We start from the raw sequence: 26443 nt of genomic DNA, 5'->3' as shown, positions 1-26443 counted from the left end.
CTATCTTAACTCCACACTGCCTGGCCCTTCCTCAGCCCAGCATCACTCCAACAGCTGGCAGGCAAGGCCTGGCACCGCAGCTGCCAGCGTTCCTATCAAGTTGCTGCCCAGAGACCAGAGAATCATCTCATCAAGGGCTACGTCAACCCCCGTTTTCTTCTTTGTCTCCAGCCCTCCTATGAACAATCTGCGAGTGGAGGGAAGGCAAACGTGTCAGGGGGAGGACGGATGCGCTGGTTCATGGTGAGAAGCTGGGGGCTGGGGACCGGACTCTGGAGGGGCACTACAGCCTCCATGTGGCCCCTCAGGCTCTAACCTACTTAGCCCACAGGCAGACCAGGTTATATTTAGTCAGCCCCCTCCCCAGCTGTCCTGAAGAGACAAGATTCCTCCTCTCAATCTTAGGGCCTCCTTGGGAGTTCCCAGGAAAGGTCAGAAAAAACCAGGGGCAGCCATGGGATCACCCTGGCCACAGGTCAAAGGTGAAAGGAAAACTGGAAAGCATTCTCTTCCCTCCTCTTCTCCAAGTGCTTCTCTGCTAAGGGATGCTCACCTGGCAGCCTCCTCTCCTACCAAAGACTTTGTAGCCTGAGACTGAGGGAGCCACGCTGGGCGAGCAGAGAGCATGGGGGGCCTCCCAGCTGCCTTCTCCCCGTCTCCCTACCGCTTCAGCCATCCAGCTCCGAATTCCTGCTCCCTCCTGCTTTCTGAGCCCTTCTTGGGCCCCCTCTGCCTCCCCTCTGGCCAGGCGGGGCTTTCGAGGCAGCTTTCCTGATGAGCTCATCACAGAGCCAGGAGGGACGGGGCCAGGGCTCGGATGCCCAGACCCCACTGTGTGTGGGAGCAGTCAAGGACCAGGCTGGGGAGGGGGCGTGAGGTCAGGTCGGGCGGGTGTCCCGCAGGCAGCACAAGCCTGAGGGGGGGCTGAGGTGGGAGAGGCCCAAGAGGGACTCTGTCTTGGCTCTCATATGTCCCCCACCCCGACACATATCATCTCACCTTATGTGTGCCTGCCTAAATCAGTGCCTAGATGGAGGGGATTCTTCTTGAAGTCAGTGAGCACATTTCCTTTTCAGGAGGCTCAGAGGAGGTGACCTTGTGCCCTTCTGAAGAACAAAGGGAGAAGCTGTGCTCAGGAGCCGATGGGCCCCTCCCCTGAAGCCCGGGGTGGCACAGTGTCACTTTCCCAGAATGCCCGGTGACTTTGGGGGCCATATGCTCCATCTCTGTTATCATCTGTTCAGGAACAAGCAGAGCGGAACCGCAGGAGGGGAGAGTGCAGCGTTCCTCCAGTTACAGGGAGGCTGCTGGCTACACCACAGGAAGCATTTCGCCCAGGTGCACCGGGAGGGGGACGAGGAGAGGGGCAGCATCCACCGCTCTGGTGGCGACTCTGCCCCTTTCCTGTCCTCCCTGACTGGGAGGTGACCCCCATCTCCTGTGTACCCCTGATGCTTTACACCACCCTGCACGGGAGTGACCGAGACAAGTGGTTTTGTCCCCAGCCACTGTTGATGGGTTTGGGGGGAATGAGAAGGGGAATCATAGAGGGAGAAAGAGAGGAGACAGAGACAGAGATGGAGGGGAGACCCCAGCCTCTCTAGGCATCCTGTGCTGTGACAGGAGAATGTGGGAGCTGTAGGCCGCCTGGTCCACCATCTGAATGGGCATGCAGAGAAAGCCAGTATGTGGGGAGTGAGAACATGGAGAGTTGTACAGAGGGAAACAGGAGCTGAGATGGCACTGGAGACCCTGGGGGCCATGATAGCCTGGCAGCATCTCTGCCTACAGTGCCCATGCACACCTCACGGTCTGGGGTGGAGGTACTAAGTCACATAGGTGGGGCACAATAATCTCCACTTTGCAGATGAGGAAACAGAGGTCACGGTTGACCTGCCCCATCTCCCAGAGCTGCGACTGGATCACAAGTCTCTATAACCCAAAGCTACTGCCTGGGGCACTCCCTGGGCTGAGCTGGGGTAGGCAGAGCCAGATTGCAATTCCCCCTTGCCTTATTTCTGCCATGGGATTCAGGCCTGCCTGGCCAGAGGGGGACCGAGACGGCAGGTCCTGACCCCTGTGTCGCCCCTGGGACATCCTGGGAGAGTGGTGTCAGGGTGGCAGATCACTCTTACTTGACTCTGCCCCCTCCCATCAGCCCTGGGTGGGAAGCAGGGAAAGTACACCATCACCCCATTTTACAGAAAAGGAAACTGAGCACTGGGCGGGGGACGTGATTGGTAAAGTGCTGGAGCTTCTGGTTGCTACTCTGGTACGTTCTCAGGGCTTGACTGCATCCCCTGTGACCCTGACAGCGCACGTGCTCCCTTTCCTCCCTGGAGTACAGCGGACGCTCCTCCAGTCCTGTGATGCACACGATGCAGGTACTCCTCATGAGTTTAATGAGCAAACGAAATCTGATGGACAATTCTGGCAAAAGCATGAAGATCACTCGGCCACCCTATGGTGCCTGAATTCCTAGGTGGCTCCTGACAGGCCCAAGCAGATGCCCGCAACAGCCAGATGCCTCGAGACCGATGGAAACTGCACACCGGATAATACCGAGTCCAGCACCATGGAGTGAGTGCTCTGGGCCAGACCCTTGCCAAGGGCTCTGTTCTTATTTTCCCACCGATCCCCATGCTCACTCTGGAGGCGCACACAGCCCCCCGGCAGATGAGGAAACAGACACTCAGGGACCTGTGTGAAGTCATGCAAGCGAGGGCTGAGCTGGAACCACAACGTGGGTCTCTTGACTCCAAATGCCATGCTCAGGACCACATGCTCTCCTGCACCTGCAACCGTAGAGCTGACCTCACAGCCCTTCTGGGGGTCTCTGTGTGGTCCGGAGAGGGCTGCAGCCCCCTGCAGCCAGACCCTCCCCTGCATCTGGGTAAATGCACATCTCCCCCTAGGCAGAGAAATCCAGATGTGGACAAACTCGCAGCCCATTCAGGCTCCAGGGAGCGGCGGGAGCATGGCGTGGCCCATCTCCTCGGAGCCAGGACACCCACATGCTGCTTGTCAAGAGCATCCTCCATCCCAGGTGACGGCCCCAGACACCCAGGCCTCTGCGGCCCACACGGAGAGTGTGTCAGCGGTCACTCCGCAGAGGCTGGCAGGGCGTGTGCAGGCTGGAGCTGCTGAATGATCTCACTGGCCTCATCACCAGGCAGTGGGAGCCACTTTCATTTCCAGAATTCTCTCAGGGCCAACTGCAACAATTAAACCGGTGAGGGTTGAAGTATAATGGCCCACAAACTTCGCCACAGAAGGTGGAGACATAATGAAGGGAAAAGGATGGCACTGGAAGACGTAGGATGGATCCAAAAGGCGGGCACAGGGGAGAGTGAGAGAGATGAGTCAACAACAACCAAAGCCAGCAGCATCACCGGGTGCAGACCTCCCACCACGGGGCCGAGGGGCAGATCACGCCCGCGCACTAACTCGTGAAGAGAAACTAGAGTGTTCAGTACACCCTCCTTCACTTGGGCACTAGCCTCCAGGGCTTCGCTAGAGTTTGACCCTCTCCTTCTGTAATAACGCCCCTAATGTTTGCCCACCCGTGTCATCGTGATGAGATGCCTTCCTGATGGCTGATGGCAGGGCCCTCCCCATGTGGACAGCGCTCCATGCTTCTGCCAAAGGGGGCAAGGAGAAGAGGGGTCCAGGGGTCCACCGTGTGGGCAGGAGGTGGACGCTCCGAGCTTGCTGTGGAGAAGTACCGCCCAAGGTTGAAGTGTCTGGACTCCCAGGCCAGTGCTCATTCACTGACACCTCACTCTCTGCCCTTAGTTGGGCTTCGAGTTTCTTCCCAAATAGGAAGTTACCTATTTGGAGTCTCTATAGTCTCTTCTCTTGTATAACCTCCTAAAGAACTTCCTGCATGTGAATCATTTAAGGACTTGCTGGTGTGGCTGCCCGCCCGGTGCAGCGCCTGGCAGGTCGCAGGCCCTCAGTTGGCCGTGGACCTGAGGCAGGAAAAAGTGACCTGCCTGTCCTCTCTGTCTGCATCTATTCATCGAGCCCTTTTTGTGAGCCAGGCCCCGGCTGCCTTACATGGCCCAGAACCCACCCATCACCCCCTTTACACACAAAGGAGACTGAGACGTCAATAACTGTGACCTGGGGCAAGGTCACAGAGCTAGAAAGTGGCAGGGTTAAGGGCTGAACCCAGCGGAGGACAGCACACTACTCTGCTCACTGGGGGCGGGCACAGTGAGTTTTAAATTCCTACTTGTTACAAGAATATATGGTACATTATTTTTAACTAGTAATTTTTAACTGACAAACTGAAATGACAGTGGCCAAAAGGCAAACTGTGCCCTCCCCGCTCAAAGCTGTGTCAGGCACAATCAAGTAATTTATTTAATAATCAGCAAATCTATTAAGTATTATATTATGCCTGTTTTATAGGTGAGGAAGCTAAAGCACAGAAAGATGAAGGAATCTGTCCAAGACCACGACGCTTGAATGTGGTGTTGTCTCCAGAGCCCGAGCCTCAGCCATTATGCTGTCCTTCCTTGGCAGTGCCAGGGCTGGGGGATGGCGACATCCACCCTGCAGGACAGCCTGCCCTCAGAGCAGGCGCCGGGTGGTCTCTATTCCTTCTCTTTGGGTCTAGATTCTAGAGAAGCAGGAAAATGAAGACCCAGGGCCTGGAAGAAATTTTCCAGGGCTATGGAGACCACACCCTAGACATAAGGGTGGAAATAATAAGTAGGATGCCTGGCAGCAGACTGCACCCCAAACCTAAGGTCTACTCTGTGGGGCCTTTCCTCATGTCTCCTCTCAAGAGGTGCCACCTCTCCCAGAACAAGAGCATACCCTTGTTCTACTGTGTATTATCGTCACTTGAGCCCACCTTATCCTAGCACAGACTGGAAGCCTCGAGGGCAGGGCAGTGCTAATCACATAGGAACTGCCAAGAAAAGTTAGCTGGATTGACAGGTAAGTTACACTGCTTCCCAGGAGCCTGAGGCTAGGCTGAGAAGGGCCGTAGGTTGGGTGGGCAGGCCTGGGGAGAAGGCTTTACAAGCTGAGGCTGCTCTAGACTCTCTGGACCACAGGATTCCTCTCTCTCAGGATGAGGACCAGGCCACCAGGCACCTCCTTTCCCGCCAAGGACGCCACACAGGACAGAATGCCAAGGACCCACGAGCTCATTCAAGTAAGCAAGCCCAGCCCAGTTACACTCCAGCTAAGTCCAAAACAAGAAGAGTCCAACAAACGCTCAGGCGACCCGCAGGGCCAGTCCTGTCATGAGGCAGGTGCCTGTAAGAGGTGATCTGAGAGGCTGGAGGGACCCCAAGGTCAACGTACTGCCCATCACTTCACCTTTCCGCACTGGGCCTGCCAGCCTTACTTGAAGGCTCTCTGCATGTCCCTTTAGGATCCAGCCCTCGTGGCAGGGGTAAAACACTTCAGTCCTTCTCGGCAATATGGAGGTGCGGTAGGATAGGATGGGACCTCAGAGACCAGCAGGGCTGTAGAGTGTGAGGTGTGCTGGGGCTTCCACACGTTTGATTCAAATCATTAAGATATTTTAAGCTGTATTTGTTAAAAAACTAATTAAAAAATAATATACACACTCAACTATGTTCAACTCTAAATGTTACCTTGAATATTGGCAATGTGTTACCCAGCACTGTGATGGTAACTGATTTTCTGCAGCTCTTAGGACAGGCAGTCTGCTTGTTAGATCTGTGCATATTACCGACTGCTCATACATGGGCCAACACCTAGGAAGGTTGTGGTGGTGCACTGGGCATCTAAAAGAACTCAGGGCTGTGATGTACACTCACACTGTGTGTAGGTATAAAACTGTGTGAGCACCACACCAGAGCCAGTGCACTGAGGCCACGAAGCACATATGCCCAGTGGCCCGGTGCACGATGCCCAGCCAGGGGGGTGGGTCAGGCCTGCTCTGAGTTTCTAGTGGCGTCAGCTCCTGCAAGCTTTGAGTCCCTCTTGTCTGACCTGTAGATTTACCGTAAGCAATTCATATGAACAGCTGCTAGCTACTGTCAGCAACTAAACTCTAAAATAAAACTTTTCTGCTATTCCTTTTTAAAGCTTCTATGTGGGCTTAAGAGATGCCTAAGCTGAGAGGGCAACTGGTGAGTCAGGGTTTCCCTGATATGGGGCTCCTGAGACAGTATCAGAGATAAGTGGGACACTGATGCAGATATTAGACTATAACCATCACCTATGACCCTGGCTCTCAGATTTTTGTGTCCTTCAAGAGAAGTCTCATGGACGCCTTTCTAAAGAAGTAAGTGTCTACAATGAATACTTACTTACACATTCATGCTAAAAAAAACACTACTTTTTTTTCCTATATTAGTATTGAGATCCTGCATTACTTTTACATAATAAAAAGCATTCCACTGCTACAGATTCAAAACTAGCAATCTAATCTCTACTTACTCTGGAGATAAGTTCAGATTAGAGAAGTTAAATAATTTTTGGAAAAATGCACATATGTCCAGTGTCTGCTAAATGGCTGACAAGTGCCAGGGCAGTGGGCAGCCTTTATAATATTAATTACATGAGATAATAACCCATGATCATCCCTGGGGTCAACGCTTCCTTCCAGGCTGGGTGTGCCCGAGCTAATCAACAGGGGGAGTCAGGGAAGGAGGTGGCTGGGATTGTGGCTGCAGGGGAGCCCCCAGGCACAACTCAGCAGGGAGAAGCTGAGGCACCTCCACAGCAATTCTTCCATCTGTCCCTGTGTGGAGTAAGGCAAGGAGCCCTGGACTGACAGTCAACAAGCCTTCTCTCACCAGCCCAGGAGTCGTGAGAGCTTGGAAAGGGCCACAATGGCCTCACCTATAAAAGAGAAACTATTCCAGGGGAACCTCCATTCCCCTGGCTTCATCCTTCCACATGAGGGACCTGTGTTATTATCACACCCCTCAGCCGTGTCCCCAGGGGGAGGCGTGGCAATGTTGGGAGGAAGTACGGAGCAGGTCCGGCTCAGGGGTCTCCTGCCCACAGGGAGGCTGCATTCTGGCCTGCCCTCTCCTGGTAAGCTTCCAGCCAGGCTGTTCACCTCTGACTGGGCTCTGCAGTAAATTCTCAGGAGGGCCCCTCGGGCCACCCACGTAAGCACGCCCTTCAACTCAGATTTTACAGAAGTAGGGGTGATGCTTCCTTTCTGTCATTTCCTGAGTCTTATTTCTCAGCTGGTGTTGAACACAGGGAGGCTGCTGGCTGGCCTCGTCACCCAACCAAATACCCCAGCTCTCTCTGCCTCTGGGGTCCGGTGGGAGATTGCTTGTCTGCAGACAGGGGTTCGCAGATAGACACTGGGCAGCGTGAGGGGAGGTTACTATCCCCCCAGGTAGAATGCATGTGGGGGAGCGGCAGTAAGATGAGGGTGTGAGCCTTGCCTATCAGCTAGTGTGGAATCTGCCTGTCTGCCCAGCCCAGCCTACCTGGACCAACGCCCCGGCTGCGGAACTTTCCGAGGTAAGGCGTTTGTTCTGAGACTGTGCTTTCTCAGCCTCTGATTCCTAAAGCTTTTCCACGGCTGGGGTCGGGGGTTCCCTTCTAGCCCTTCATTTTCTTTTAAGACCTCAGAAATGATTTGCAGCTGTGACATGCCATTTCCATCAACCTTCCTGAGTTTATCTTCACAACTGCTACAGAAATAGATGTTTCTTCCCAAATATTCAATTATTAGCAGCAAATTGCTTACCTCCAGCCATCCTAGACTGTACACAGGCATCTGTGGGGGGGTCAAGGCACTCTCCACCTTTCACCTGAGCAGATCTATGTGTTCCTACACAAAGTAAGTGTTCAGAAAATGGCCAATCGAGAGAGCAAGATGTTTCCAGAGGTCTCCGCAAGTCATTCTAGGGCCTGTCCTTACAGGGCAGCCACAGGACTCGAGCAGTGTGGCATGGGAGGGAGCACAGGACGACTGCAGTGGGCCACCGTGAGGAGTAAACATGCAGATGCCAGCACTCATGAGTTTGTGTCGGAGGAAGCTGACCCATTTGGGTGGCAGAATGGTGCCACTGGCCCATTTGGGGGGGGCTATGGTGGCTGCCCTGTAGGAAACTCAGACAGGACTCGGGGGAACAGCAGGGAGAGTGCTGGCTCCCCCTCGCAGTCTCGGTCTGAGCAGATACCTAGAGAAGTCAGGACCTGAGGGTGCCAGAGGGAGAGAGGGGGCCTCGCTCCAATAATGCTGAGGACTCTTGTCTGAGAGGCTGAGTCTGCAGGTCCAAGCAGTGAATATGGGGGCCACTTACAGGCATCTGGACGTTCAAGGTTCATCTTTTGCTGTGATGGCTGTGTGGTCGTGGGGATCTAAAGACACAATGCTCAGAAGGATGGATTCTTTCCAGCCCTCTTTCTTTTCTTACCTCTTGAGATTTGATGTTTAAACTCTGAGACCTTGGGGGGGGTGTGTGTGTGTGTGTGTGTGTGTGTGTGTGTACATGCCTATGTGGGCATGTGAGCGTGCAGAAGGGGAAGAAAGAATGAGACCCAGCACGATTTCTGGCACACAGCAGGCAGCTCAGTAAGCTTGTTGAATAAAACAGAACAAAGTGATTCGACAGTGAGTGAATGAAGAGATGGGGAGAGACTAAGCCTAAAAGCCCTCCCTCTACAAATTCCCAGCCATGCCAGATAAAATGGAACATTTTCCAAAAAGCATACTAGATGAACTTGTAAAAAAGAAGGAAATCTCAAGTGCCAAAAATGAAGAGGGAACTGAAAACCAGAATTATAAGTGTGTGCGTGGAGGTCTTGTAGCCCTAAGGGAGGCTATCAGTTCTAGGAATGTAGGACCTGGAAAGTGTGAAGAACTAAGTGGACACAGGAGACAAGGTCCACCTGGGGAGCTGGCCTGAGACCCTGAGCAAAACCGGGACTGCAGAAAGGGTGAGCCAGAAAAAGTCTGCCCATCAGCAAAGGGGATGCTGTGTGAGGTGGCTCTGAGCCTCGTGTACTTTGGGGTTCAATGTACCACTGCTGTGGTCTCAGAACACAAGGCTGCTCATAAACTAATGTAACATTGATATTGATCTAGCAATACTCTGGAGTATCTCTCAGGAGAATGAAAAAACATTCTGGGGATATACTTCTGGAATTCAGTAATTTCCACAGTAATAAGCCCCATTCAGTATGAGCTTACAATAAAACTTCTAAAACGTGTGAGGAAACAATTATCCATGGACAAGAGTCAGCGGACACAACACACAGGAAGATTAGAGCTCTCAGAACCAAGGTGACAGAAAAATAATTGGAAAGAAAATGTCAAATGATGTACAGTTGAAAAGACTGAAGGCATAAAAGAAGAAATTGAAACACTAAGAACAAGACATTATAAAAGAGAGAAGAGAGATTTGAAAAAGAATCAAATATAACTTACAGAAATAACACATATAGTGACTGGAAAAAACAAAAGAAATTCTCCATAGATGAGCCAGATAGCAAGCTGAATACAGCAAGGATAAATTTAGTAAGCTGGAAGAATGGTCTGAGAAAATTATCCAGAGCACTAGTCAGTAACGAGAGACAAACAAAAAATAATTTTTTAAAATGTGATGGAGAAAGACCCAGAGGAAAGAATGAGAAGAGACGAGACACTGTGGGGTAGGGTCAATATCCAAAGAGACAACAGCTGAAAATTTTGAGAACTGATGAAAGATATGAATTTTCAGATTCAAAAATCATAATGATCTCCAAGTAGAATAACTACAACAAAACCTATACCTAGACAAATTGTAGGGAAACTGAAGGATACCAGGAAAAGAGATGTTAAAAGCAACCGGAGAGACAGGCATATCTCTCACAAAGGGCAGCAGCTGAGCAGCTGGCAGATTCTCACCAGCAAGTGTAGAAACCAGAAGACAACACAGTATCTTCAATGCCCTGGGAAAAACTGTCAATCTAAACTTCTAAACCCAATTTAACTAACAACCAAGAGTTAGGGTGGGACTTCCCTGGCAGTCCAGTGGTTAGGACTCTGTGCTCTCACTGCCGAGGATCTGGGTTCAATCCCTGGTTGGGGAACTAAGATCCCACAAGCCACACAGCGCAGCCAAAAGAAAAAAGAGAGCAAAGTGAAGACAATCCTAGAACAAAAACTCAGACAGTTTTACCCTCACTGACAGAACTCTTAATATACTTCCAAAAGGAAAAGAAACCTCAGAAGGAGGAAGTAGGATGCAACAGGAATAAGGAACACATAACTGCTAAACACATGGATAAATCTCAACAAGTACTGATTATACAAAATGACAACAAGAGTAATGACTAATTGTGAGGATCTAAAAACAAAATGACAATGAAATTCTGGACATGAAACAAGGAACTGATCAGAAATTTTTAGGGTCCTTATGTCCGGGGGAGAGAGGCTGTGGCAGAGGCTGCTAGCTGCCTCTCAATAAACATTCCCCTTTCTTCCTTAGTGATACAAATCCTGATTTTAATAAGGAAAAGTGTCACCCAGCAAAGCAGCTGCACGCCCAGACTCACTTGCAGCTAGTTTTGGCCAATGCCATGTGAGCACATATGCTGTGTGCCAATCCCCAGAACTGCCCTTAAATGAAGGTGGTATTTCTACTGCCCTTCCTCATTCCTGTTGCCTGGAGCTCAAATGCCCCTTGACTGGAAAGATGGAAGGAACTGCCAGCTAGTCTGGGCACCCTACTTCCTGCTTTCCTTTATATGTATGGGGAATACCCTGCTGTCTTACTTAAGCTGCTGTTGTTTTAATCATGTGCAGCTAAAGCCAATTCTACCTAATATAAAGATGAGATTGAACCTAAGGCTGAGTATTGTTGGGAAGGGGGGTATATTTAGTGATTAACCTTAGGCTTTGCTAAATAAAGTTAGAAACTCAGGGATAATAAGAGGCTAGAAATAGAATATAATATCTAAACTACTGGAAAGAATAAAAAGGAAGAAAAAAATTAATAGAGTGAAGAAAGGAAAAAAAGTCAAAAAAGCATTGTAGAGAAGAAAGTACAAAACAGGACAGGAGAAAAAAAATTCAGGTGTATCAATATGCAATAAATATAAATGATTAAACTAATCAATTAAAAGAGAGTCTCAGGGCTTCCCTGGTGGCGCAGTGGTTGAGAGTCTGCCTGCCGATGCAGGGCACACGGGTTCGTTCCCCGGTCTGGGAGGATCCCACATGCCACGGAGCGGCTGAGTCCGTGCGCCATGGCCGCTGAGCCTGCGCGTCCGGAGCCTGTGCTCCGCAATGGGAGAGGCCACGACAGTGAGAAGCCCGCGTACCGCAAAAAAAAAAAAAAAAAAAAAAAAAAGAGAGTCTCAGATAAAATTAAAAACATCAACAGCAAAATGCAGAGATTCACTTAAAACAAAAGAACACAGAAATGATGAAAACAAAGGGATAGGAAAACCTATAGCAGACAAATACTAACCAAAAGAAGACAGCATCGGTATGTTAATATCAGACAAAAATAAAATTTCAAGCAAAATATATTAGAGGTAATGAGAGTCACTACATAAAGATAAAAGAAACATTTTAAAATGAAGATATAGCATTTTGACATAGGCATCTAACAGCACCACCTTAAAGCAAATACTGACAAAAGTGCAAGGAGAAACAGATGAAGCCACACTAATAGTGAGAGATTTTAACACAGCTCTCTCAGTAATTGATAAATAAAGCAGGTAGAAAATCAGTAGGGCCTCAAAATATTTAAGTAATGCAATTAACAAATTTGACCTAAAGGATGTAAATAGGACACCGCATTCAACAACTAGAGAATCACATGCCTTTCAAGCAAAGAGAGAACACTGGAAAAAAAAAAAACCAGTGTAGTAAGGGCGTTTCAATAACAGATCTGATACTATACCAACCATGTTCTCTGACCACAGTGCATGAAAAGCAGACAACAATCACAAGATAACAAAACACCACTATTTGCAAACAAAAAATACTTCTAAATAATTCGTGGGTCAAAAAAGAAATCCTAATTGAAATTGGAAATTACTTAGAACTGAATGACAACAAAAACACTACATATAAATATTTGTGGGATGCAGCTAAAGTAATACTTAAAAGGCAATTTATAGCTTTATATGGATATATTAAGGAAAATAAGATTGTAAATTTACAAGCTAAGTGTCCAATTCAATAAATTATACACAGAACAAAAAGTAAAACCAAAGGAAACATAAAACAGCAAATAATAAAGAACACAAAGGAATTAGATATCAAAGAGATGATCAAATCAATAAAATACTGGTTCTTTAAAAAGATTAATAAAGTAGACTAACCTCTGACAAAAATGGTAAAAAGAGGACACAAGGAAACATCATTAGGAATGAAAAAAGGGCACATAACCACAAATCTGGGAAAAATTTTAAAATAATAAGGGCATATCATATGACTGATATGAGGCCAACATAGCTGAAAATGCAGTGTGATGACTCATCAGGAGAGAGAGAAAGAGAGAGAGAGAGAGAAAGAGAGAGAAAGAGAGAGAGAGAGAGACAGACAGAGCCAGAGACAGAGAGAGAGAGAGAATGTGTGAGTCATGGTAGGGGCAGTGGGAAGGGTGATAATGGTGGCGACTGGGAGGTGCCAACGAGAAGTGACAAATAATCACCCTGGCAGGTGAGTCACAGGTTTCGAGCCCTGGCATCACACTTTTAACTTTTCAAAACACTTCATATCCATTGTCTCATCTTATTTCAAGAAGCATCCAATTAAGTAAAGGCTGCTACCTCTTAAAATTCATCTCAGTAACAGCTTTTCTAGTTTCTTAATAAGGAAAAACAACCATTCACACAAAGACTGAAACTCAAGTGGAGATTTCTTGATGTTACCAAAGCAACAAAAAACAGAGAGGAAAAATTGCTAAAGATACCAGATGTCAAACTTTTGGGTAAATAACTTTAACTGGAGTGCCATCTTGTTTGTTTGTTTGTTTTTTACTGTTTCCAGCTATGATGCTCCCGTTTTCTGAGCCTCACTCTATTTAGTAGACAGGGTTACTTACTGGTGGGGTGAGTGTGAGGGAGCCAAGGGGGTGGGCTCGGGCAGCCCTTTTGGAAAATTTGAAATAAAAGCATAACAGAGGTCAAAGCTACCAGGCCTAGTCTATAAAATACAGGATTGAAAATTACCAGTTACTCCAGAGTTTCTGCTCTCAGCAATCATTTTCCATTTGAACCTGTCCCCTCCTTTTTTTTTTCCTACGGAAATCCACAAACAGGAAGCAAACCATTTGAAAATTCTGAGCATTTTGTGTCCCAGCAGCAAATAAAAATCATCAATAGAATCCACTTTTAGCCTTGAGTAATATTTTCTAAAACAAAACACAAAGAACCTGTGGTACTTAACTATTCTGTTATTGATTTACTGTGGTTTGCAAGGTAATGCTGAAGAAAATTAAATGTACGGAAAGCTGAAATGCATTTTCTGTGGCAGCAAGCGGTGTGGCCTGTGTTTTCTGAGGCGGAGTCACTGGCCGTGTGCAGAAGGAACAAGAAAGGGGGTGCGCTTCATCTGGCTACAGATAAGCTGGCGATGGCCTTCCCTGCAGAGCTGTATGAAACCAAGTCTGTTTTCACTGTTAAGAAGGACAAAGTTATTTAGGTGCAAACTTGCTTCTTCTGGTAGTTATGCTCCCGTTTACACAGAGACCTCAAGTCAATCAAATCCAGTATGGATGGATGGAGAGGCTTCTGTGTGTCTGGCTCTAAACCTGGCTTTTAGAGTCAAAAGACTCCCCCTGGCACATTCATGCCTTATTTGGTCCCCTCAGAAAAGTAAAAAAAACTTCAACAAATAATAATTCAAAATAATTTTACGCTAATTATTGATTCAAGAGCAAAGTGGTCATATTGTTTCAAACTTGGGCATCTGCATGCAACGTTATCAAGCAGTATATTTCCTATTTAGTGAAATGGTCTGCTTTCAAATCTAGAGGCACTTTACATACCTACAGGCCACTGTAAATTTGACTCCCTTACTTAAGACTAAGAATCTGAAAGTTACACTAAAACTCGAACAATTTACTTTTAGCTAGTCCCTCAAGCCTTTATTCAAGTCCACTTTTTTATAGTTTAGACTAGTGCTCACACACTTACTATCTGGTTTCCCAATCTAAAGCACAAAATAGAAGAGGAAAAGGGGAGGGCTGTTAGAAAGGGGAACAAGGGCAGGAGTACTAAGTGACATCTATTAGCAACACTGCACAACAAAAACAAAACCAAAGAACCAGCTTGGGGTCAACCAGTGCAGGGACAAATGGCCCTCCATGTGTTAACATCAGGAGACACTAGGACAGCAGAACACAGCAAACAGACTGTTCATGATGATGGTCTAAAGAACATTTTCTAAAAAGCCAGACCCTGATGCATGTAATCCGTTTAAAAGGATAGGGAAGTGTATAATACATTTAAAACCTCTTGCCTATAATCTTTTTAAAAAGTTTTGGTTTTATAAGGAATAAGTCTCAGTTATCTGAATAATATCCTTCCTTGGAAGTAGCTCATTTACTGAAGGTGATGAATAGAAGACTTGCTGCTCTTTGAGTTTTGGAAGGTCAATAGTAAACAGGGGAAAGCTCACACTCCGTCTGGCCGCCTTTCAGCAGCACCATGCGATGTCACCTGGCAGACAAGCCTTCAGAGCCTCTGAACTCTGTAAAGACATATGGGGCCACTTAGGGCCCAAGTTTATCTTGGCTTCCTTTGGAGAGAGTTTGATTACTTCTAAGATTTATGGTCAAAGCAGGAGAAAAGAAATACCTCACAGAGCAGATTTATAACCTCATCTTGTTTTTATAATCACATTAGGGATGACATCCTATGACAGAATCTTGGAATGACTACAGGGCAACTTGGAAACTCGCTGGGAAGTTTTATATTTTGGGGTTTGGAGCATTTTGTACTTGCAAAGGTCAGGGAGGAAAGGACCAGGGAAATGAGCCAGGGGACGGTCAGAGAGTGAGTGTCAGCTGGTCTAATTTTCTGTGTCAACTCTGAAAATTAGATAAACAATGACAAACCAGGCTTTTAAAATGAACTTGTCACTTCTGGTTCTCTTGATACAAGGTAACATTTTTCAAGTCCTGGTAGCCCTAAAGACAGATTTAACTCCTGAGAGGTTTATGTAAGTGTTCTAAAGTCCCCACAACTAAACAAAAGGTTTAGTCTGACCCTATCACCCTTAAAAGAAAAACTAATCATCCTTGAAACTTAAATACGCTTCTCCTAACAATTAAGTGGACATTGCCTACAGCCAAAGGTCCAGTCTTCTGCAGGACAGTCTCAGCAACTTGATTTTTTCTTTCTGTCATCTCGTTGGCTCTCCAGACCAGCTCAACCCTTCAACATGGTCCCTTGATCTTTCAACCACTGTTCTCAGCAGGTACTGGTTCTCCTTGCACCAACTCAGGGGAGCACAGACTCTGTCCTGGGTCCACCCCGCTTCTCTGCTGTTATGAAGACATGGGGTAGAAGAACCGCTCTGGCCTACAATTTGGCTGCGACAAGCTCCCTGGTGGGGAGGGGGACAGATCAGTGAATCTTTCTAATAGCTGCCCTTAGTGGCTTTGCTCTAAGGATATTTATTCAGTTTGAATACGTTGATTTGGAGAGAAAAATACATATATGTATTTACCAGCAGCTGAGTAGAGCTTTTCATTCCACAAAATGCTTTCAACCTCATCATCTAATTCAAGTGTCACAGTAATCCCACGAAGTAGCAGGATGGCATTACTGTCACTACCTATTTGTGGATTCGAAAACTAGGTTCAGAGAAGCGATTTGGCTAAGGTAGGGTTGGGGTCTGAACTGGACATCAGCTCTAAAGCCTGTGCCTTTTGTTACAATGTTTTTGTTTTGTTTGTTAATATGTTATGTTTTGTTATATTATTACATATAATACCAGCAATATAATAACCAACAGTTGTGAGCGTGTAACCGTGCCAGATACTAATTAGGTGTTTTCATTTACAGCATTTCATATGATCCCCAGCCCTGTCAGGAGTAGATGTAAGCCTATTTTACAAGCAAAGACATTGATGCCCCTAGGTGCTAAGGACTGCGCTTCAGGCTGAAATCTCAACACTGGGCTTGAACCCGGGTTCTTGGACCTCGTGTGTCACTCTTTCCCCACACTCTACAACTGGCAGAAACAACCCCCCACCCCCAACAAAGCACAAATGCCATAGTCTGCCCTGGATCAAAGTATAAAATAGGTTTTTTAAGGTCCTGTGACCCCAGTCTTTGCCTCATCCCTAAATTCGAATGCCTTTTTCCTTTCTGATGTAGAAGAGTCTCCTTTTCCAAAGTGTTCCAAGCTTCAAAATTACCTCTGCCGCCAGCTAACTGCTGAGAAGAAAACCATCTGATTAAATCAACTCACAGGATGGTATGAATAACCACAGGCAGGTAATTCACCTGTGTTCCTAGGAGCCTGTGGATTTCATTCTCTACAGTGAAGCTCTTTCCCCCCTCGCTCTGGGAACTCTGTGCTCTGTAAAACAAGGAGAATAGGACCAACTGCACAGGAAGCCTGTGTGTATGAAATTCCTAGCACATAGGCTATCCTGGAAATAGCTCTATAGTCATGACTATCAGTGGCTTAGACTTGGCAGTTCTTATCATACTTCTTTTCTAAGGAAATTTTTGTAATACCTAACATGTGTTCAGTGCTAAATCTGGAAGACACTAGACCAGCTCCCCTGATAGCTGCACACAGTATGGGTGGACGGACAGAGGAGAATGAGGGGTCTTGCTCTCCATGTATTAAAGACTCTCACCACTCACTGAGCGGCCCCTCCCCTGAGCCTCAGGCCTAAAGACCTAACTCACTCCTCCATTTAAAACAGGAATGAGCAGACTTCCCTGAGTTCAGAATTCCGTGTAACTAAAACACAAAATAGAAAAAAGGAAACCCAACTGTTGCACTCGTGCACAGCCTATAGACAAGACAGCAGTGCCCTCAGACAGCATTTCAAATACAGTTTATTAGTGTGTGATATGAAAAGGGTGTTTTTATTGCATGATATAATGCAATGGGACCTTGGGCGCTCTGTGGAAAGACCTCACACTCAGAAGTGTAATGAACCCGTAGTCCCCAAAACATTATACTGTACATTAACCTATCATTAATGGCACATTAGGGCTAGGGGCATTGCATGCTTGCTGGTCAGGGCTCCATCAGGACAGTGTTGAGAAAACCACACAGTCTTCCCAGGCTTAAAACAAATAGAGAAAATAAATATTCCTGATGTCTACAGGCAGCTTTAATGGAAGTTCAATCCCAGCTCTGCCCTGTAATTTCCAAGCCTGCTTTTTTAAGAGAGGAAGACACACAACTGAACAAGAGAAGAAAACGAGCCGCTTGCAGTCCACCCGCAGCTACTGGCCCTGCAGCTCAACACTGGCTCAGCAAGGTCACGAGCAGACCGGCACCTCTGGTAGTAGCGTAAAAGCTGCCTGCAGGACATCCAGGCCTGGACTGTAGCCTATAGAGGTAAACGGGGTCTTGGAGATTGTGTGCCTACCTGCCTCACTCTCTAGATGGGGAAATCAAGGTTCAAAAAGATGAAGGAAGAGACAACCTATCCAAAAGAAAAATGGGCAAAGTATGTGAAAAAAATACAAATGGCCAATAAACACATAGCAAAGATCTGGAAATGGCCAAAATGTTCTATGGCAGGGTCCTGGTTAAATAAATATGGACCAATCTATATAATGGAACACCATGCAGTATTAAAAAGAACAAGACAGACTTCATGTGATATGGAAATATCTTAAAGAGAAAAAGTAAGGTACAGAACAATAAAACTAAAAATTCTAGAAGGACACAAGTTACTGTTAACAGTGCTTAACTATAGAGAGTGGGGCTGGGAGCTTATTGTATATCCTTCTGTACTATTTGGATTTTTTTTTGTGTGTGTGTGTGGTACACGGGCCTCTCACTGTTGGGGCCTCTCCCGTTGCGGAGCATAGGCTCCGGACGCGCAGGCTCAGCGGCCATGGCTCACGGGCCCAGCCGCTCCACGGCATGTGGGATCTTCCCGGACCGGGGCACGAACCTGTGTCCCCTGCATTGGCAGGCAGACTCTCAACCACTGCGCCACCAGGGAAGCCCTATTTGAATTTTTAAACATAATTTTAACACTAGTTTTAGAAAGTCATGATGAGAGCAGGAGCAAACGTTCTGGGGAACTTCATATTTCCTAACTTCTATGCTAAGTGCTTTGTGTGCTTTATCTTGTCTGGATTTTCACAAAAACAGAAACTGTAAGTTGGTCACTATTATCCCCTTTCCATGAAGTGGGAACTGAAGTTGCGAGGGGTGAAATAATTTATTCAAGGTGACCCTCTTACCCATCTACTTTCTATAAGGAAACAGAGTATTTGTAAAATAGAGAAAAATCTTTCCAGACTCTGACGCAGCCCAGGACCACCTTCCTGGAGACAGCTCGCCAACCCCAGCAGAGACCGAGGAGGTAGGCAAGACAAAAGGCCGCTGACTCTGACTGCAGTTGAATCAAATTTCTGGAAATATCTAGTCTCCACATCACAAAAGGGGATGGGGCCTAGGGACCCCAGGCTACATACACTGTTTAAGTAAACAATGCTTGGCAACCAGGGTTCAAACACATGAAGGGAACTATTCCCCTAATTAAGCACAAATCAACTTCAAAGGAAACCCAGATGCTGCTCCATGAAGAGGCAGCTGTCTCAGACCAGCAGAGTCACAAGGTGAGAGTGGGGGCCAGGAAGGATGGGGCAGCCGCACACCTTAGGACTATCTGTGCCAAGTTTCAACGCTGCTGCAGCAAGTTTGCTCTGTTTTCTCATTCCTCCATTCTTCCCAATAAAAGAGTCTTGTTATTTTTGGGTAACAGACTTTGCAGAAAAATTTTAAAATGCTAGATTTTATTTGTCCTAGGGTCTGCCAGCACATGCTGTAATTAAAATGTTGATTAGTAAACAGTTTAAATATATGACAGACAATGCAGTTAGAGCCTACAGTTAGGTCAACATGTGATTTAGATTTGCCATTTAAAAAATCTCATTTAAATTTTGCATACATTAATCACTACCATACTTCAAGGTTCTGATATCCACCTGACTACAATATTAAAATAAAACTTGCTGCCCCAGGGAAATCCTACTTATTCTTAATTGTTTCGAGGCTTTGATGGGCTTTTAATCTAAGATTAATTTATGCAATTTTAAATAACTCTTCTTATGATTAATAAGCTTGAAAATTAAAAGGAGTCTAAAGCAATTATAATGAGCATTTGGTCATAACCTCATTAGAAGAAGGAGTGAAGGATACAGCTCTGGAATTCTTACAAGACTACAATTTAAGGTTACTTTTAGAGAAGTCAAACGTAGTTCCTGAAATTGCAAAGGCAGGTTAGCAAAGGTCAGTGTTAAAATGACGGCTAGCTAGATTAGCATACTAATGATTTTCCCTGATAGCGACAGAAAGGACACTGAAAAGAAGATGCAGAGAGAGAGACAAATGACATGCTGCCAAGAAGCTACAGGCTCTGAACTTGGCTTCCTATTCTTTTGGCTGGAGACCTTCATGGAATTTCAGAAAGAGCCAGGGGGTTAGGACATCCCTATTTATAAATCAGTTCCAGCCACAGATTCTGGTCCACGTGGAGCAAGCAGAGATCAGTCCTGTGTGGCCTGTTTGCCTGTTGTGGTTGGGCCACTGCCCTGCTTAAGAACAAATGGCAGCTTCCTGCAGCCACACTCCTCACCGGTGTGCAAAGCCCTTCCAGAGCTGGCTCGCTGCTGAGCCACCACTTTCTAATTTCCACATTCAGACAAATCCTTACAGCTCTGGCTGGAGCTGAGATGCCTCCTCTGACCACCCTCGGCCACCCTGTCCTGAGTCCTCACACCGTGCAAGTCAGCAGCACACAGCTCATCCTGCCTTCTCTAAATGTCTCCTATGGGTGTGTCCAGTCTGCTCCTTGAAGATCTGCATGGTTCTTAAATTCCTTTTGAACCCATCACAGTACCTCAAAGATGCAGACAGCAAATTGTTATTAACTGACTGTTTCATAATAATTCCCTCCAACAAGATGTTCATAATACAGATACTAGAGGACTGACATGAAAAGTTAAGACTTCCTAATGCCTGGGGAAGAGTAACTCACAGAGGTCCGTCTATCCTTAAAAAATTACCAATTCATTAGACACTAGCTACAAACGCCCAACGTATGTATATTTGTTTTAAGTTGCATTAAGCTCCACTAAGCATATTTGTCTTTCAAGAAGCTACTGGTCAGACATGCCCAGGAACATTACATGAGACAAGTCATGACCCAAAGAGGCTGATTTAGTGCCTCCACATATGTCTAGCACTTTACAGTTTACAAACACTTTCACAAACTCTATTTTAATAGGAAAAAAACCCCACCCTTCAAGATTGGTATCACTACCCCCATTTTATAGATGAAGAAGCTGAGGCTCAGATATGCTAAGTAACTGTTGATTGGAATTCCCTGGCGGTCCAGTGGATAGGAGTCCGAGCTTCCACTGCAGGGGGCATGGGTTCGATCCCTGGTCGGGGAATTAAGATCCCGCAAGCCGCACGGCATGGCCAAAATAAAAAAGTTTTTTAAAAAAAAATTTAAAGAGTAACTGTTGATTACCCAGAAGATGCAGAGGCTGTAGTTGAAAGTTTATCTTCTGATATATCAGATCAATGTTCTTTCCAATTCACCATGTCGCTTCTTGTCTCTTGTTCACGACAGACTCACTTTCAAGATCTAGAGCCCATCTTCAGCCTCTCCAGACTTCAGAGGACAGAGTATGTCCTGACAGTTGTCAGCCACACACCTTTCCAGTCCTACGACCATGGTTACAGAAATGAGCGGGGTCATGACTCCACGCCTGTGCTTTCGCTCTTCTGATTCCTCTAATGCCTGTGCTGGCCTGGACACTTGCAGGCTGTCTTCCCAGCCTTAGTCTCCCGTCTGCCCTCCTGACGGACCCTGATCACTGTCTGGCTCCCTATTCTGTGTGACCTGGCTACTTTGTTCACATGTCCCTTAAGGCACTCATCAGTTTGGCATCTATATCATTTAGTTCTTTCTTCCCCTCTAGTCTTATTGAGATATAATTGACATACAGCACTGTGTAAGTTTTAGGTGTACACCATGATTTGACTTTACATATATTGTGACATGATGACCACAATAAGTTTAGTTAACATCCATCATCTCACACACACACAAAAGAATGTTTTTTCTTCCTTGTGATGAGAACCCAGGATTTATTCTCAACTTTCAAATATATCATATAGCAGTGTTAACTACAGTCATCATGTTGTGCATTACATCCTTAGTACTTATTTATCTTATAACTGGAAGTTTGTACCTTTTGACTACCTTTATCCAATTCCGCCTTCCCTACCTCTAGTAACCACAAATCTTTTTTCTATGAAATTTTTTAAAAGATTCCACATATAAGTGAGATAATACAGCATTTGTCTTTCTCTGACTTATTTCACTCACCATAATGCCCTAAAGGTTCATCCATGTTGTCGCTAATGGCAGAATTTCCTTTTTTATGGCTGGATAATATTCCATGTGCATTATCTATCGATCTCACAACTTCTTTATTTATTCATCTGTTGATGGACGCTTAGGTTGTTTCCATGTGTTGGCTACTGTAAGTAATGCTGCTATGAACATGGGGGTACAGATATCTCTTTGATATAGTGTTTTTGTTTCCTTCAGATATAGTCCCAGAAATGGAAATCCTGGATCATATGGTAGTCCTATTTTCAATTTTTTGAGGAATCTCCATATTGTTTTCCATAGTGGCCTTAGTAGTTCGCAATCCTACCAACAGTGCACAAGGGTTCCCTTTTCTCCACACCCTCACCAACACTTGTTATCTCTTGTCTTTTTTTTTTTTTTTTTTTTTTTTTTTTTGTGGTACGCGGGCCTCCCACTGTTGTGGCCTCTCCCGTTGCGGAGCACAGGCTCCAGACACACAGGCTCAGCAGCCATGGCTCATGGGCCCAGCCGCTCCGCAGCATGTGGGATCCTCCCGGACCAGAGCTCGAACCCGTGTCCCCTGCACCGGCAGGCGGACTCTCAACCACTGCGCCACCAGGGAAGCCCTATCTCTTGTCTTTTTGATGACAGCCATGTAACAGGCATATGGTGATATGTCATTGTGGTTTTGATTTACATTTCCCTTGTAATTAGTGATGTACCTGTTGGTCATTCGTATATCTTCTTTGGAAAAGCATCTATTCAGGTCCTTTGCCCATTTTTAAATTGTTTGTTTTTCTTGCTATTGAGTTGTATGAGTTCTTTGTATATTTTGGATATTAACCCCTTAACAGATACAGAGTTTATAATTTTTTTTCCCATTCTGAAGATTGCCTTTTATTTAGTTCTTTTTGATCATCTATTCAACAGAGATCATTGAACAGCCACTTTGTGCCTTGTATCGTGCCAGCTGCAGAGGCTGCAATGGTTTCCTCACCACACCGTAAGTTCCTGGAGGGCAAGATTAGTGTTTCATCAGCCTCTGTATTCCTTACAGCTGTGCAACTCAAGTAATGGTCTGGGAGCCCTTTGTTACTAGTTTGCCAGAAGATAAGGAGCTATGCCACAAAGTAAATCAGCACACAGCTTCCTCACTGAGGTAGTTTTGCGACAAAAAAATGTCAGGTGAGTTAAACAGAAGACTTTGAGACACGCTTGATTTATATTCTGGTACAAACTCCTCATTGTGTGTTCAAGAAACAGTTCAGATACTACCACTAGCATACCGTCCATATATATATATATTTTTTAAGTACAGTTACCTTTTTAAAAATTTTTTATTATTTATTTTTGGTCTTCGTTGCTGCGCGTGGGCTTTCTCTAGTTGTGGCGAGCGGGGGCTGCTCTTCCTTGCGGTGCGCAGGCTTCTCATTGCGGTGGCTTCTCTTGTGGAGCACGGGCTCTAGGTACATGGGCTTCAGTAGTTGTGGCATGTGGGCTCAGTAGTTGTGGTGCATGGGCTTAGCTGCTCCGCGGCATGTGGGATCTTCCCGGACCAGGGCTCGAACCCGTGTCCCCTGCATTGGCAGGCGGATTCTTGACCACTGAGCCACCAGGGAAGCCCCCACTGTCCATATTTGAGTAGCACTGAACTATAGCACCTAGCAATATATTCTGCATATAGAATGTGCTCAGTAAGGTTTGCTGAGTTAAGAAATTTCTCCCAGGGCTTCCCTGGTGGCGCAGTGGTTGAGAATCTGCCTGCCAATGCAGGGGACACGGGTTCGAGCCCTGGTCTGGGAAGATCCCACACGCCGCGGAGCGACTGGGCCCGTGAGCCAAAACTACTGAGCCTGCGCGTCTGGAGCCTGTGCTCCACAACAAAAGAGGCCGCGACAGTGAGAGGCCCGCACACCGCGATGAAGAGTGGCCCCTGCTTGCCGCAACGAGAGAAAGCCCTCGCACAGAAACGAAGACCCAACACAACCCAAAATAAATAAATAAATAAATTTATTTAAAAAAAAAAAAGAAATTTCTCCCAAACTCAGAGAGTAATATCTCTTAGAAGCCACTCACTTCTATAATCGCGATGGTAGAACTAAAAATGAGAGAAGGTTTTGTGGCCAGATAAATTGCAGAACGTACTACACCTTCAGTTTTTGCTGCAGGTTGACAAAACCAAAAAGCAGTAATAGCTCACAAATTTTCACAGCTTCCCTTCAGATTACCAACTAACAGACAGGTGCAAACTGCTGGTGATTACTTTTTCTCTTACAATTTGGTTTGTTTGCACTGAGGTTCAGGCCTCTGTCAGGCCCCGGCCGCTGTGTCCAGATACAAGCTCTCTGATTCGACCACAGCCCTGCAGATTCCGGGCGAGGCCAAGGTGGAGGGGACTATAAGGACTGAGTTGAGTAAGCATTCTAGAAGGGCAGTTTTGGTCTCACAAGCACAAACTGCTGAAATTCTACACATTTCTTTGTGGGGCGTTTGTATTAGTTTTGTTTTGGATTTCTAGAAATGGCCTGACTTAGCTGAAATTCCCACAACCACAATAACAAGCCCCTGTCCACTATGCATCAATAGGTATTAGCTTTGATGTAGTACAGAACAGTCCTGCATTTTTCCTGGCTGTGTCACTCTAGGCAAGTGAATTAACCTCTCTGAGCCCCAGTTTAATGCATCAGTAAAATGGGAATAAGAATAATCTTTACAGTGTTTGTGTGAAGGTCAGATGAGATAGCATATATGAAAGAACTCTGGAAACGCATGTTTTTAAAAATGTTATCTGTTTAGCTTAATTTCTCTCTCTAAAATAAATCTTTTCTTTAAGGTTAAAAATTAGAAGTCTTTCTGAATTTATCTGCAGCCCCAAGTTGTATGCAATTGTTGCTCCAATTTCTTTCAAGTAATTTCAGAGGAAATAAGGTGTAGTACGGATTCTGACCAGTATGGATATTGGATCTAAGCTGTGTTTCACGTGTGTGCAGAAAGTAATACACTCACATAAATACCCCAATGTCTTGCAAGGTCTGGCTCATTTGTCACCCCATTCACAAAGCCTCCCCAGATACCCATGGCTGGAAGAAATCTTGCCTTCCCCAGAACTCATCGTACCTGTTAAATTCATATCATTTCAATTCATAACTATTTATTGAGCATTCAACTTGGGGCTAGGGATTGGGCTAGATGCTGAGGATACAAAATAAAGAAGACATGATCTCTTCCTCTTGTTTATGGGCTGTTAAGTTACCACCACAAAGTGTGAAAAGTGCACTGATACAGGTACTTGCCAGAAAGAAGGGTGACATACAACAGGAAGCCAGCAACCTTACTGAAGCAGGCCGGAGAAAGCTTCACAGAGGCTGTGCCAGTTGAGTCTTGGAGGCTGAGTAGGAGTTCACCACGTGGACATGAGGAAAGGGCATTCTTGCCGAAGAAACAGCACAAAGACGTGACCATGTGAGGCTCACGCATTAGGGGACTGTTAGAGTTCAGGCTGCGTGTACAGGAGTGCCATGAGGTGGAGGGGCAGCTGAAGGCGGGCAGGAGCAGGTGCGGGAGGGCCTTTGGCGAGTCTAACAATCTATCCTGTGCTTGGCTGTTCATATCCTCATCTTTCTTGCTAGACTGTAAGCTGGTTGAGGGCAGGACTCAGGGCTGACTGCTTCCTCGGCATCGGGCTGGATGCTCTACCCAGAGCAGATACTCAGCAAAGAAAAACGGTGAGTGTGTACTGAGACGCACAGGTCTGACATTGTCTCCCTGTCGCACAAGGGCAGAAAAGGCTGCTGAAATACAAATCTGCACTAGACGTGCAATGGGTTACAACTCAGCCAGCCCCCGAAAAGCTAGCCTTACGCCTTCCTTTGGTACTTAACCCACTTTCCAGATGATGTGCACTGCTGCCTGCACAGGAGAGCTGGAAAGGGGGCCATTTCTGAAGGCAGGAAGCTGAGCTGCCCAGCCTAAGCTCTGCTGACCTCCCCGACAGGGGAAGGAAAAGCTCGTTTTGGAGAAAGAATTTTCCAGCCCTGGAGCTGGTGCCTCAGGCCCTGCAAAAGCCAGCATTCCAGGGTTGCCGATTTGCCTTCCCCAGAGTTAGAGCGAGAGTATTGCAGAGGCAAGCCTGTGGCTTAAAAAAAAAAAAAAAAAAAATCATGTTTAATTTAAAAATTAGAAACTGGAGCAGGCTGTGAGCACAGGGGTTGATTGAAACAAAATTTAAATTCCTGTCAAGCCCATTTAAACATGGGGGCCCTTCATAGACAATTAGCTGCTCCCTGTGAATGCTGAATAAACTCAGGCCTGGTCACTGTGAGAAGAGAGGCACCTACTGTGAGGCGCTGAAAAAAAAATTAACTAAAATCAGGCTGTATGAAATATTTAGCCTTCCAGTATATCACAGGGGTTTGAAAGTGTAAACAAGACAAAAATCGATTCCTTGGTGCCCTCAAATCAATCCCCTAAAATGGTTAGGGCATCTGTTTCTGCTAAATTTTGTTTACATCGGCAGATTTGCCTTAATTGCAGTTGTTTATCTCTCATTGTCCCTGGGGCCCTAATCTGCCGATTACTAATACTTAACACTCATTTCACATCTAAAGCTACTTCTAATCCTCAACAGGTTTGGGGGGCTCTTAAAATTATTGAAACCGCAGAGGCGGGAGACACAGCCTCTTTGTGAAAGGAACATTTTCTTATCTACTACCAGCTGGGCCCAATCATCACCAGGGATGGCTACAACAAAGGTGCTAAAAGGCTCTTCCACAATGACTGCTGCTCCACTGGGGATTCAGAGGATAAAAAAGAGCTTTGATGGAAAAATCTGAACAAGAGGCTAAAGCAGTCCAGCCAAATAAAGTTACTGTCATAATCAAATGCTGTCAATCACCATGAAAATCCAATTAAAAATGTCTCAGCACAGCCCTCTTAAGTGG

General features: G+C 46.1%; 1 protein-coding gene across 3 annotated transcripts in view; it reads right to left on the bottom strand.

Annotated features, from left to right (window-relative positions):
- MAP2K5 (mitogen-activated protein kinase kinase 5) overlaps positions 1 to 26443 on the bottom strand; it is a 260205-nt gene that overhangs the window by 725 nt on the left and 233037 nt on the right. The gene's annotated exons all lie outside the window — the stretch shown is intronic.

Source organism: Hyperoodon ampullatus, assembly GCF_949752795.1.
Source record: "Hyperoodon ampullatus genome assembly, chromosome: 3".
Taxonomy (NCBI): domain Eukaryota; kingdom Metazoa; phylum Chordata; class Mammalia; order Artiodactyla; family Ziphiidae; genus Hyperoodon; species Hyperoodon ampullatus.
This window is presented reverse-complemented; position numbering and strand designations above follow the sequence as displayed.